Raw genomic sequence first — 14,174 nt, forward strand, 5'->3', positions numbered from 1 at the left:
ACATGAGTAATGATAATGTAAAGTAGGTAATCTTTACTAATAATGAAGCAGAAAGTCTCTCTGTATGGATCTCTGTCTGTCAGGATCACTGTGACGCGCATAGCGCCTAGACCGTTCGGCCGATTTTCATGAAATTTGGCAGAAAGTTAGTTTGTAGCATGAGGGTGTGCACCTCGAAGCGATTTTTTGAAAATTCGATTTTGTTCTTTTTCTATTTCAATTTTAAGCCCATTTTTCATATAAATTTGATAATATGAGGAAGAATGTGTTTATCTTTCTTCTTCTTTATCTTTACCAATAAAAAACCTGGAAGTTTCTCTGTCTGGATCTCCCTCTGTCCGGATCTCTCTCTGTCCGGATTTCTGTCTGTCTGTCAGTATCTCTGTGACGCGCATAGCGCCTAGACCGTTCGACCGATTTTCATGAAATTTGGCACAGAATTAGTTTGTAGCATGAGGGTGTCCACCTCGAAGCGATTTTTCGAAAATTCGATGTAGTTCTTTTCCTATTCCAATTTTAAGAACAAAATTATCATAAGATGGACGAGTAAATTACGAAATTATCATAACGTGGAACCGTAACATGGGCACGAAATTATCATAACATGGCACCGTAACATGGGTACAAGGCAACTGGAGAGAAAATTCGCCACACAGGCGAACCAAAAGACCTTTTAATTTTTCTATTACGTGCAAAGCCGTGCGGATACTACTAGTTTTATATAAATTAATGCTAAATCACTCTTCTTCATGTTGGAAAAGTATTTTAGAGAAATAAAAACATAAATTTAGAATGTTCCTTGGAAAAGGTATTGAAATTAATGCTGTTTCATCCTTTGGTTTACAGTTTTGATTTTACGAATGCTACCAAGTTAGGTTTGCTCCAAGTATAGTTCAGAACTCATATAGCATACTTTTTTGCATAAGTTTTCCTCTTTTTTATTTATCAAATGCAACAAGTCGGTTTTCTTTCTCTTGAAAAACCATCCGCTGCAGGCGGCATTGAGATACCGTAGGTGGCGAACAGGGGTTAGCGAGCGAATCGAGCAGAGGACGGAGCCCCCAGTATAAAATTAATTACTAACTAACTTTCATTTGGATATTTTTTCTGGTGAAAGTCACTCCAATTGACAAAAAGCCGCAACTTCAAAAATTGATGATTTTGATGCTTTTTTTTTTTTGACAATTACTGTACAAAAGCTATCGATTTCAATTTCCGCTTTATCATATTCGTAATCTACGCAAAAAACTGAAGATATTGACACTTCACTCAGCTTTTTCGCTGAAATGACGCTATTTCCCCAGTACTTGGCACACATGCCAATTACTGGGGACTAGCAAAATTGAAGCACCAGTAAATGGCACCCATCATTATTTTAAAATTCCAAATAGGTACGAAAATATACTTCTACACAATTAAAGTAACACCTTTCAACTAAACAAAACTTTTGACAACGAAAATTTAAAATATATTTTAAGTCAGGGTTTTAATGGATTTATGTGCATGCTTCCCTTAAGCCAGAAAAGAAGCTTTTGCAACAAAAATGGCTGATTTGACACAAGCCACAATTGTTTCTCTTTCCTAAGAACTGCTGCCATTTAGTAACATGAATTGAAGTTATAATCCTTAAAATTAATGTACATTCAGTTGGTATATAGCCTTCTTTTTCAAAAAATTGGATACGAGTCTTTTTTAGGACATTTTTGTTGGAAGTGCCAATTACTGGTGCCATGCCAATTACTGGGGATGTTACCCTAGTAAAGGAACTGCGAGAAGCTACGCATGTGCTGCATTCCAAACGTTGGTGGGGTAACGGTGTCGCGAAATGAATGATTTTTCCCCCACCTCAAAAATGCTCAACTCGACTAGTTTTCACTTCAATAAAAAAGAAAAAAAACGAATGCTATTTTGTCTTACTGTTCCCTTTGTAAATGGGAACAGTGAGATACATATATTATTTGAATTAGTAAATTTTGAAAGAATCTAAATTTTCTTGGAAAAATATGAAAATAATTGTTGCCGTTTGACTTAAACCTTTGGCAAGGTGAATTTCATTTAGTCTTTATACGTATTAGTGACATCTACTGTGTATTTTTTGTGACTGAGATAAAATGATTTAGAAATGATTCTGAATTAGTAAATTGGCTTAAAGTGTCATCTTGTGATGTAGCATTTGATGAGGTTGGAATACTTTTACAGTAGCATTTGTCTATTACTACACTGTTAAAACTACAGGTTGCATTCGGCACCTTTCAGGGGTGAAACGCTTGTTCACCAGCGGCACCTAATACGGAGCCGAAATTGCACCTCTAACTAGGGTGAAAAACAGGCACCTTTTAAAAAATAGGCAGCCGGGGTGAAAAGAATGAAGCTTCGGAGAGAGAAATGGCACCCTTACTGTAGATCCTCCTCCCCCTCCCCCGTATTGTGTGCGTTTTTGAATACAGTTGTGTATTTTTCTTTTTTTAATAGTTTTGTTTTGATTCAGGATAGTCTACGTTTTGCACACTTTTCACATTGCATGAATTCAGTACTGGAAATGATTAAAACTTGTAATTACAGCATTTGACCATATTTCAGAGTTTTCAACATAGTTAAGAAGTGCTCATTGCTTTAATTCATCTGATCGTTCTCTACATCAGTGTTTCTCAACCTCTTTTGACCCACGGGTCGGTAAAAACAAATGAAAGACATTGCGGACCGGTGAAATTTTTATCCTTTTCTTAAAAATAAATAAAATAAATAATAATAATTATAATAACTCTCGGGGCGGTAAAAAACTTGTGAAAAAATTCTGCGTACTGATGAGTTTTTTTTTTTTTTTGTTTTACAAAGTAATATTAAAAATGAATAAAACAATAAATATCTACAGACTTTATTTGGTATCAAAGAGTTGTCACAAATATATTTAAAGTTAAAGACGAGTAATTATTTGAATAATCATAGTTAAGTTAATGATCATTTGTGAGAAATAACCGCACCGAAAGTAAAGTGTAGATGTACTTATGAATTATTCACATGAACAGCCAAAAATATTCTTTGATATTAAAGTTACGGAAAAACAAAATCGTTTCTCAAACGTTCAAAATTTCAATCAAAATAACAATAAAATAAAATGCGCATAAAATTTTTCGACAGTTAAAAATTTAAAGAAATTCCTAACACTATCGAATAACCGCTAACAGGAAATAATTCAAACACTTGAATGAAAAAGCAAAAGAAAAAGATAGACGGAGAGAGATTTCTTTTTTATTTTTTGCGCTCGCTACACGAAGCACAAGAATCATTTTTACTTAGGTTCTCACTTGTTGATTATTGAAAATATCATTGCGGTTACTATTTCGGTGATTAAATGTTGCTTATCGAGTACTCAAGAAAATAATGATAGATACATTTAGTAGCGTTTTGAATGATGGAATTTTCACGACAGTAACGGTAACCTGAAAATAAACAACTAACGGTACTACGATATCGTAGCGGACTAACGGTAACTGAAAAGCATTAAACGTACTTTTAACTATGTTTGAAAGCCCTAAAAGCTACAAAGTGATCAAAAGCTGTACTTATTGTATTGTTATTTTAAAGAATTATCCTACAAAAGTTGAGATTTAATCCAATAGTGTACTTCATTCAATGTGAAAGACGTAGAAGCCACGCGTAGAGCAAACTATCATTCGTCCGCCATATTGAAGTGGTTGAATGGTGAATGTATGCCGGAAGCGCATGCACCAGCAAGTCATTTAGCGATTGCTTGCTGTTTTGGCACCCCTGTCTACGACTGTCTGCTACTTTCGCACCTCTGCTTTACTTCCTGGCCAGTATGGCACCCTTGGTCACCATGCTTTCACCTTAGGGGGAATATATTCACTCGTCTGGAACCTCTGGTTATAACAGTGTAGGACAACAGCTTCTTTCCTGCCTGTTGAGGAAAATCTCCAATATTACTTATCTTTTTTCTAGCCATGATGACATTTTGAAATTTGGATGAATATTATTTTTTTTAGCATATTGCAATGAAAATAAAAATAATAATTTAAATAGAATAAGTACGAAATGGCCGTATTTAGGTGATATTACATAGCTTTGAAAATCATAATTCCATTGAAGCATCTTTACTTTGTTGTTGCAAGTTATACAAACTTTTTTTAAATATTATTTGCATCTACAGGCTAGTTGTAATTAAATATAATTCAACGCATTATTTCTACACTTTGAATATAAAAGTGCCGTGGGAGCAGTGAGCAACGAATTAATGGTGTCTCGCTATTCCTGTCTCACTGTTTCCTCATTGCAAAAAATAAACTCAATAGCTGCCATTCTCAGACAAAGAAAATTAACAACATCTTTCTACTACTAAAATGAACGTTAGTTAATAGCCTAATGTAAGATTAACAATACCTGTCTGTAAAGTTTATCTAAAAGTTTAGAAACAGTTCAACAAACAATGAAGATATTGTACTCCGATTGGTTCAAAATATTATGACATAGTTATCCTTCTTATATGATATTTAGAATCAAACTTACAATATATATATATATATATATATAAACAAACAATGGAGTTATTGTACTCCGATATATATATATATATATATATATATATATATATATATATATATATATATATATATATATATATATATATATATATATATATATATATATATATATATATATATATATATATATATATATATATATATATATATATATATATATATATATATTCACAGTATGTCGACTTGACTTTGCAAAAGTTTTACCAGGCTGGAAATATCCAAAAAAAAAGTGCTGCTGTCTCACTGTACCCACTTTTTCTCTATAGTTATTTAAATTTAAGTATTAATTCGTTGACGTCTGTTTTTCAAACTTTAATATTACTTTTTATTGAAATAAAGTAGTGCTATTTATCCTTTTAGGTTATGACTGCTTAGGTTTTTTATTTGATTTTACTTGCATTATTTTAGTTACTGTTATTAAAAAGAAAAGAATGCATTTGAGATCGTTTCAGATAGTATTTTTTATTTTTACACTATTACAACTTGTCGCTTCAAAACACCATGACAAGGGGAGCGCCTCGTTGGAGAATTGCTAGCTATAAATCAGTAAATGCACTAATAAATATCAAAGCATAAATGAGAAAATTAAAATAAATAATTAAAATAAAATAGTGAAATAAATATACTGATTGAGTCCTTATAATTATTAATCGAATGTCTTATCTTTTCAGAAAATCAAAAAGGAAAAAGAATGGACGCCGGAAAAGGTCGTTAACGTTGGAAGGAGATCTATGCGGATTGCTTTAAAAAGTTCAGTTAAAGGACCCATAAATTATGCGAAAATGGAACCACTTTCTGATGAAGAAGAATTGTGTCCTGAGAAAAACAAACAAAATCCCGAGCAGCTGAAATCGAACGACAGAACACAAAAGAATATAAAAAGAGAATATGAAAACGAACCCAAATGCAACAAGTTTGAAAATCCTTTTATTTCAGTCAAAAGAGAAAATGAGACTGATGATCAACATGAAAATTTGACCGTTATGGAAAACAAGATTGAAAATCAACTTCAAAATTCGACCAAAACAGGAAACAGGACTGAAAACCAACTTCAAGAGCATGACAAACCTTTTGACCAGAACGCTTCAAGTAAAATTTATTTTGGACCAAGTATGAAATGTGTGCAAATGTACTCCACTTTAACTTCAACAGGTTTAGTGACACAAAACCCTGAAGCTTTGAGAAAAACTGATGCTTTGTGGTATTCTTGCCCAGAAATAAGGAAATTTTCTTTGAGTTACAATCAAAATTCAGCTCAAAATGTTAGTGAAACAGCTAAAGATACAGTAAAAAAGAAGCTAGAAAAAACTCATTCTTACTTGCATTCGGAAGTTAAAACCGATACTTCATATTTAACTTGTCAGGAAAAGTTACATTTGGAAGCGTCCAAGAAATTCAATTCAAACGAACAAGGTATTTACCAGCCTAGAGATCGAATGAAAATTCAACATAACTTAGAGAAGAGTGACCAGAGCTCTACCGGACAAGAAGGCAGGCCTTTCAACAATACAGAAGTTAACACGATTAAAGATATTTCAAATATAACTTGTAAGAAAAAGTTGTGGTTTGAAAAGTCTAAGAAATCTGACTCGAATGAACAAGGTAATCACCAGCCAGGAGAAAGAATGAAAGTTCAACGCAGTGACCATAGCTATCTATCAAAAAGCAGTCCTGGAAGCCTTTTCAACTCAATGCCACCAGTCCAATGCAAGGATTTATGTGGAAGTAAAGCCAACTTTACCCATCAAAAAGCAGAAGAAAGGTTAAAAACATTGCCTCATCCCGTCAATGTCCCATTTATTGAAAAAGCTCCAAAATCTGTTCATGATAATATCATTTGTCGTTCAACAGTTGCAGTTGGAAAATACTTCGAAAAGCAAAAGAAGCATCATCAAGTTGTCGCTACAACTAACCTGAACTCCAAGCACATAAAAAAAGCTCCAAATGGCATGGAAGTTGAAACTGTGTCGTATTTAGTAAATACTGAACGGCGAAAGCAAAAACAGAGATCAACTTCACTTGAAACAAGCAATCCAATACGCGTTGAAAACTTCAGTAGCAGAAGGAAATATGCTGAAAATAATACTAAAATTCAAGCAGCCAAATCAACAAATTGTATATTTGTTGATAGCCTCGTACCTAAAACTGGAAACAAAATTGAATTTTTTCCTGATAATTTATTCAAGCAGGAAGATTTGAGAATTTCCAACAGATTCAGATCTGAAAATATAACTGCAGACGAGAAAAATCTTTCGTTCCTCACCGTTTTAGAAGAAATTGAAAAACAAGGTAGAAATGCAGCCATGGAACATTTTGATCCTTTCTTAATGTAATCGAAACTGACAAATGTACCTACCCAGTATAGTATTTCTTCTGCGCATTTAAAGGAGGGCGCTGCGCCCTCCCCGCTTTTTTTTCATTTATCTTTTTACTCCCTCCTTGACCTTTTGAAATTTTAACAAAACTTCATCACAATAGCATACTTTTCTGTTCGGCCTTGAAACGTAACTGCCTAGTTTCCCTTATAATTTGATTTGAACATCAATCTGAATTTTCTATTATTTAGTATAATCTTTTGAAGCTTTTTGTTTATTATTATTATTATTTTGTTTATTATTGAAAAGCTTTTTGTTTATTATTATTAAAAAAATTACATTATTAATTATTTTAAAAAATACTCTTGAAAAATTCTTGGGATGTTTATGCATAAAGGGGAAAAAAAAACCCTTTCTCTTACAAAATGTCTACTCAAATGTGCTCTTATAATTGAATTGAAGTGCCCTTTTATCTTAAAGCACCTTGCCCTTTTTTTGGTCTGGGGGAAACACTATCAGTATAATGTGAGTAATTGTTTTGTATTGTCCTATGCTTGTGTTTGATTTTGCATTGTATGCGTTATTGTGCTGCAAAAAGAGATCAAATTTTCTGAAGCATTAAGCATATTAATATGATCATCAGATAACTTTGATATTTCATTAATGTAACCTAAACTGACATAAACTAAATGTACTCAGTAAGTATAATGTTAAATTAATTTGTATTGTAATTGATTTAGATTTGATATTGGAATTGTATGACATATATGTTACTATATTGCAAAATAAGTATCTAAAACTGTGTAACATTAAACACACATTAATATCATTAACAGATCATTTTTATCTTTCGTTAATGTAACAAAATCTGGCACAGACTAAATATACTGAGATTTATTCGTGTAATATTTGATTGATTTGACATTTGACTTGTATATGTTACTGTGCTGTAAAAGAAATCTAAATCTGTGTAGCATTAAGTTTATTAATATGATGATAATCAGTATTTGCATTTCCACTGTATCTTAGAACAGTTCGTAAATTTATGCAGTTGAAACATTCATTAAAAAAAAATCTTTTTATCCTTCTAACTTTTGTTTGTGTATGTACTCTAAATTTTATTTTACTACATTGAACCACATTTTGGAGTACTTAAAACGCCTCAGTAGTGTTAGAGTAGTGGTTGTAATGTTTGCAGAGTCGAAGTCAGACTTACTTTGGGGTAAAGGAGTCGAAGTCGAACAATTTAAAATTTCAAAAGTCGGAGTCGGTCATTTCCCCTCCGTGTCAAAATTTTTGCCAAAGCTACGGAGTCAGAGTCAGAAAGCCGGAGTTCGACTAATTTTAGGGTACAGGAGTCGGGAGTTGGTCATCAAGAACTATTTCCAACAAAATTTGTTTGAAGTAAATCAGCCTTTAAGTGCGGGATCTATATTAATTTTTAGTTTCCCCGTAGGTGTAAAAGGATTTGAGCTGTTCAAAATTAAACGGAAAGTTGTTCAAAAAAAAAATCTATGCATGTTCTTCATCAAAAGCAGTTTCCTATAAAGTTTGTTTGAAGCGAATTCGCCTCTAAGTTCGGGAACTATATTAACTTTTAGTTTCCCCGTAGGTATAAATGTTAAGGTATTTGAGCTGATCAAAATTGAGCGGAAAAAAGTTGTTAAAAAAATAATTAATTTATTAATTAAAAAAATCTATACATGTTCTTCATCAAAAGCTTTTTTCTACAAAGTTTGTTTGAAGCGAATTCGCCTCTAAGTTCGGGATTTATATTTGCCACTGTTATGTATTTTTTGAAATGCTCAAAATTGATCGAACAGTTGTTCAAATCAAAAAATGAAATGTGGGGATGAGGTGCCCTCGCCGAGGTCTTTCGAACGAAAAAAGACTTTTCGAATTCGATTATTCACTCAAAAGTTATTAGGGGAGAAAAGGACCGACACCACATTTTCCCATCTGAATACCCTACAATTCAATTTTTAATATTTCGACATTTATTTAATTATTTGACTTTTTTTTGCGATATTTTAAAGATGCATTAAGCTTTCTTTCATGCTTTTTTTTTTCTTATTTCGCTGACTATTACTGGGAAAGTAGGCAAAAAATGTAGAAGTGTGAGGTACGCTTTGGAGCATTTAAATCTGACTTCGATTTCGTCCCGGATGTTTCCACCTCATTATGATTGATGACCAACTTTCCAGTGTTTATGGAAGGTTTGCCGTCTTCTGATGTATGACTGGTAGTTTTCTAGATTAGGTAATACGAGGCATACCCATTGAAAAAGACATCGTAATTAGGATGCGGTCATCAAGACATCATGGTTAGTACGGTCAATTTGCCCCCCTACACTTATCATAAAGATTATATTTACAGTATGTACCGTTATGATATTTTTATTATTATCAATCTTCAATGGCGAGAATCAGGAAATTTTGTATTTCTATGAAGTTTTGCTATTGAATTCATCTATATAGATGTATTTCCTGAAAAAAGTATGCCAGAAAATCCCGTTTTTTAATGTAAAATCTGCTTCAATTAAGTCTTGAATGAACACAGACGATTAGTAACCATGACGACGAAATGTAATCTCTAAATAAATATTTAAAACAACGAGGTAGACTTATCCTCGTAGACTTGGTAATCTCAAAAATGAAAATCAGCGTCAGCTACGCTCAAGTGAGGTTAATAAGCAATTCGTAATGGCTCACAAAAGGATTGTTTTAAGATGGTTACGCCAAGCTTTAAAACATTAGAAAACAAAAACTTGGGTATTTCAATGCTGTACTCTACAATTGTACTCCTACAAAAAGGCTATATCTTGTTAGGTTCTGTTGACTTCTTAATCACTAAACATAGTTCAGGTTAGGGGTTGCGTGTTTATGAAAGTAGAAGGAGAGCACATTATGGATTACAAAACAAAATCCATGTTAACAATTACAATTCGCAATGATCATGATGAAAGTTCAAATAGCACGCCACCGGTAGCATGAGAGCAATATAGCGCCGCTCTAACGTGAGATCTGAACAGGGTTGCTTGGTGAAAATTTATGAAAATCATCTGCTAACTTCAATTGTACTGGGCACTTTAACCCTCTCACTAGGGCGAACTGGGTCCCCCCAAGAAGGTGTCAACCTTGACACTCTGAGAGCGCCCAGGTTCAAGAACTCAACGGGAAAAAAATAAATAAAATAAAAATAAACGAAATCGCACAGGTTCGAGGGCACACTATTTTTAAAAAAACGAACTGATGTGTGCATCACATAACTTCCTTTTACTCCAATTTTAATGTCATTTTCCCATTACTGGCAATTTTAATGTGATTCAATAGGTTACTCTCTAAATACCACCACCAGTGGCCAATTTCAAACCGGATTTAAAAGAAAAAAAAAAAAAAAAACGCCAAATTTGTCGCCTACTGGCGACCAAAAGACTAGCGATATATCGCCAAGTGTCCGCCAAATTATAACAACACTTGAGAGTATACATCGAAATTAACAATAAATGATTTTCCCCCAAAAAGGGGTAAAAGACCCCTCAGAAAACCCCGAAAGCAACCAAAAGGGGAGGTGCACAACTAGACCCCACTAGAAGCAACGTACCAAATTTCAACTTTCTAGGACTTACCATTCTTGAGTTATGCGACATACATACGCACATACAGACGTCACGAGAAAATTCGTTGTAATTAACTCGGGGATAGTCACTATGGATATTTCGCGTGTCTATACGTTCTTAGGCACTTAGCTACGTGTGGTCGAATCGAAAAAAAAACTCAATACTCATTCGGGGGTGAGTAAAATGGAAATTAAGGTTGATTTTTGCGTGAAATTTTTTTCGCGAATACAATACTTCCTTTTTTGTAAAAGGAAGTAAAAACGGTGCAAAAGTTCAAGTGCGCAGAAAAAAAAAAAAAAGGAAAAGTCGAACGGGTTCAAGAGCACTGCCAGGAGTGATTGAGCATAGTATTTTAAGTTTTTATTTAAAGCTCACAAACCTTACCATTTGTGATATACTTTGTCAATAGATGGCGACAGCAGAGCTTTGAAAGATTAAGTAGAACCAAGGAAAAAAAAAAATACTGAAGCGAATCAAAATTTTTATTAAAAGACATGGAAAGCTAGCTCATGGGCGTATTCAGAAGGAGGAGGAGGGTGGAGCAGCTGTCTTCTTCCAAAATGCAAAATAGTTTTCATTTTTTTATAAATCAATCCTCCAGAAGAAAATAGTTTTAAATTAAAATCCGCTTTGCAAACACAGAAGAACGAGAAAAGAAAATCAATTAAAATACGCACAATGGGGTCGTTTCCAAAATTTTACAAGTATTTTTTTTCTGAAAGAGCATGCTTAAAAACATAGGATCTGAACATTTTTTAAATAAATTGTTTAAGTTTCATGTTTTTAAAAATTTACCTAAATCGGTGTGCTTTTATTGTTTACGCTTCTGCCAATGACCTCACAAATGATAAAATGAAATCCCTTAGGATGTTCGAAAATCGTTTTTAAATTCGTGATCAGCAAAACGAAAAGCGATTCCCGGGTAATCTTACTAAACACGACCTCCCTGAATGAAATTTGTGCCCTTCCTTCTTAACATAAAATTGTGTCAATTGAGTTCGTTCTTAAATATAGACTAAATTAGAAGCGCTTATATCTCCTCTTCTAATTAAGTGAGAGAAGTGAAATAACTGCTTTTTGTGGGGGGGGGGGGGGGGGGGGGGGGAGCCCTTTCTGTCGGACGCACAATGTAAAGGTGAAGATATTTTTTTCGCCCCCTCTTAGATGAAATACGTGAAATTTCAGCTTAAAAAAGTAAATAAATAAAAACAAAAACTAATTTAAAATTTAGAAAAAGGGTTATCAGGTGCTGACACCTGGGTTACGTTCAAATTTTGTACCAACTTTCATGGCTGTAGGTGCTATGAGGATTCTAGGTCATCGCGCGCAAAAAGGAAACAAACAAACATCGTCTCCTTTATATATCTCCTGTTTGTGAAAATTGCAACACCATTAAGGAAGCATCATAGTTAAATGAAATTTAATGCACAGTTGAGTGGTAATGGTACAAATGAATGATTACATTTTCAAACCAAACAATAAAAAGAAATAGAAATTAGTATTTTGTGTGGCCACCACGCGCCGCAGTAAGAGCTCCTACACGACTCGGCATGGAGTGAAACAAAGTTTAAATATCTGCCTGCGGAAGAGTATTCCATATTGTTTGTATGCGCAACCAAAGTTCGTCTGTCGAAGCAACAGAACGAGGATCACGAGCGAGACGCCGCCCAACGAAATCCCGCACATGTTCAATCGGTGACATATCCGGGGAATATGCAGGCCAAGGAAGAAGCTGTACCTGCTGAGAATCAAGTTAGGATTTGATAATCCTGGCGACATGTGGACGGGCATTATCCTGCTGGAATACAGCCCTTGGCAATCTTTGCAGGAAAGGAATAGTTTGGGGCTGTAAAACTTCGTTTATGTATCGGGTACTGTTTACCCACAATTCTTAGCAATTGTGATCGTCCGTGATATGCTATGGCACCCCAGACCGTAACTCCGGGTGTTCGTTCACTGTGGTGTTCGATAATGCACTCCGGAATGTGCCGTTCACCGACATAGCGCCTGACATGAATTCGGCCATCATGGTGTCACAAATTGAACCGGGATTCGTCAGAAAAGACCACCTGCAGCCAATCAGCACACCAGCTCCTATGCACATTGACCTATTGTACATGCAGGCGGCAATGGTTTTGCGTGAGAGGAACACTGTATAAAGGAATCCATGCGCGCAGCCCACGCTGCAGCAGACGTCTCCGAATTGATGAAGCACACAATGAAACACCTGTATCTGTTGACCACTGTGCTGCCAATTGTCTAGAAGAAGCTGTGCAGTCCGTCAGCGCCATACGCACCAGGTGTCTGTCATCGCTGCTGACGTCACATTTCGGGGTACACTCCCGGATTTCCGAGCTGTCCGACCCTCGTCCATCCACTGATTCCAAACACGCATGATTGTGCTGCTGTTACGCTGCACACGAGCGGCTACTGCACGATAAGACAATCCAGCTTCACGAAGGCCGACGATTCTGCCCCGTTTAAACTCCGAAATTTGCTCAAATTTCGCTTTGTTTCGTCGAAGAGGCATAGTAAAGTTTCAGTTAACGTTTACTCTAGCATATAACCACCGATAATCATACACGGCTCGCTACAGCCGTCTATTTATATTCGGTTCGATCCGTCGTTCAGAGAGTGCTGCTCAGCATACGCATGCGCTACCGGTCTGCAATTCTCATCATTTGCATATCATGCCTTTCTTTACATTTCCTGTAAATTTCAGCTCATTCGCGTAACTCCTTCGTGGTGTTGCAATTTTCACAAACAGGAGTGTATGTAGTCTGATTCAAAAAAGCCTAGCCTTTGTCCTCCAGTCCCACGACTTCTATTTTCTTTTTCTTTTTTTAAAACCAAATTACAAAAATTGAAAATTGAAATTGAAGCATATTCGTGAAACATTTTAAAACAAGTTTAAGGTTTTATACGTTGAATGCAGTGTGCATACACATTTTCAAGTTGATTTTAAATGAACAAAGCATGCGCGTCAACAGTTGCAGACGGAACGCTTTTTTAATCGTTTTTTTTTTCATATCACTCTTGCCGTAATGCCTCAAACGAATAATAGCTTCGAAACTTTTTTCTTTTTTAAATGACTTTAGAATACATTATTTTTAGAAAGTAATTTCTTTTTTTTTTTCCTTTTCTTTCTTTTTAACATTGGAACATTTGAAAATTTTTAATATATGGAAATTGAACTCTTATTTTGACTTTGGCATCGAAATGAAACACAATTAATTTCAGATTCGTTCTGCAACAATTGAACAATTGGAGGAGTTCCTTGAAATTGAAGTCTCGCTAATCTGAATCACTTGTCGTGAATTCAGACAAAGTAACCTTCAAACAAGATTAATGTTTTTAAGAATTCTTCGTATAAAGTGAGAGGGGAAACTTTTGAATGGATATCAATGAGTACACTGATTTCTCTGAGCGTTCTGAATTTCCGGTCTTAATTAGCCGGAAATCTCCTGAGTCTAATAAAAGGAAACGAAGAAAATTATGATGGAATTTTCCAGATAATCTAAGGAAAATATATTGCTTTTAAGATTTCTTTCCCAGCTTAATCATATATATTTTTTTTCAAAGAGGAAATTAAACGCACTTGGGAACCCGGATCTTCTCTTAATAATATCTGCTTGCAAAGCATTTCAGCAGCCTTACAACTTAAAAATCACTCTTTTATTA

The sequence above is a fragment of the Uloborus diversus genome, chromosome 4 (genome assembly GCF_026930045.1).
Source record: "Uloborus diversus isolate 005 chromosome 4, Udiv.v.3.1, whole genome shotgun sequence".
In the NCBI taxonomy this organism is placed as follows: Eukaryota; Metazoa; Arthropoda; class Arachnida; order Araneae; family Uloboridae; genus Uloborus; species Uloborus diversus.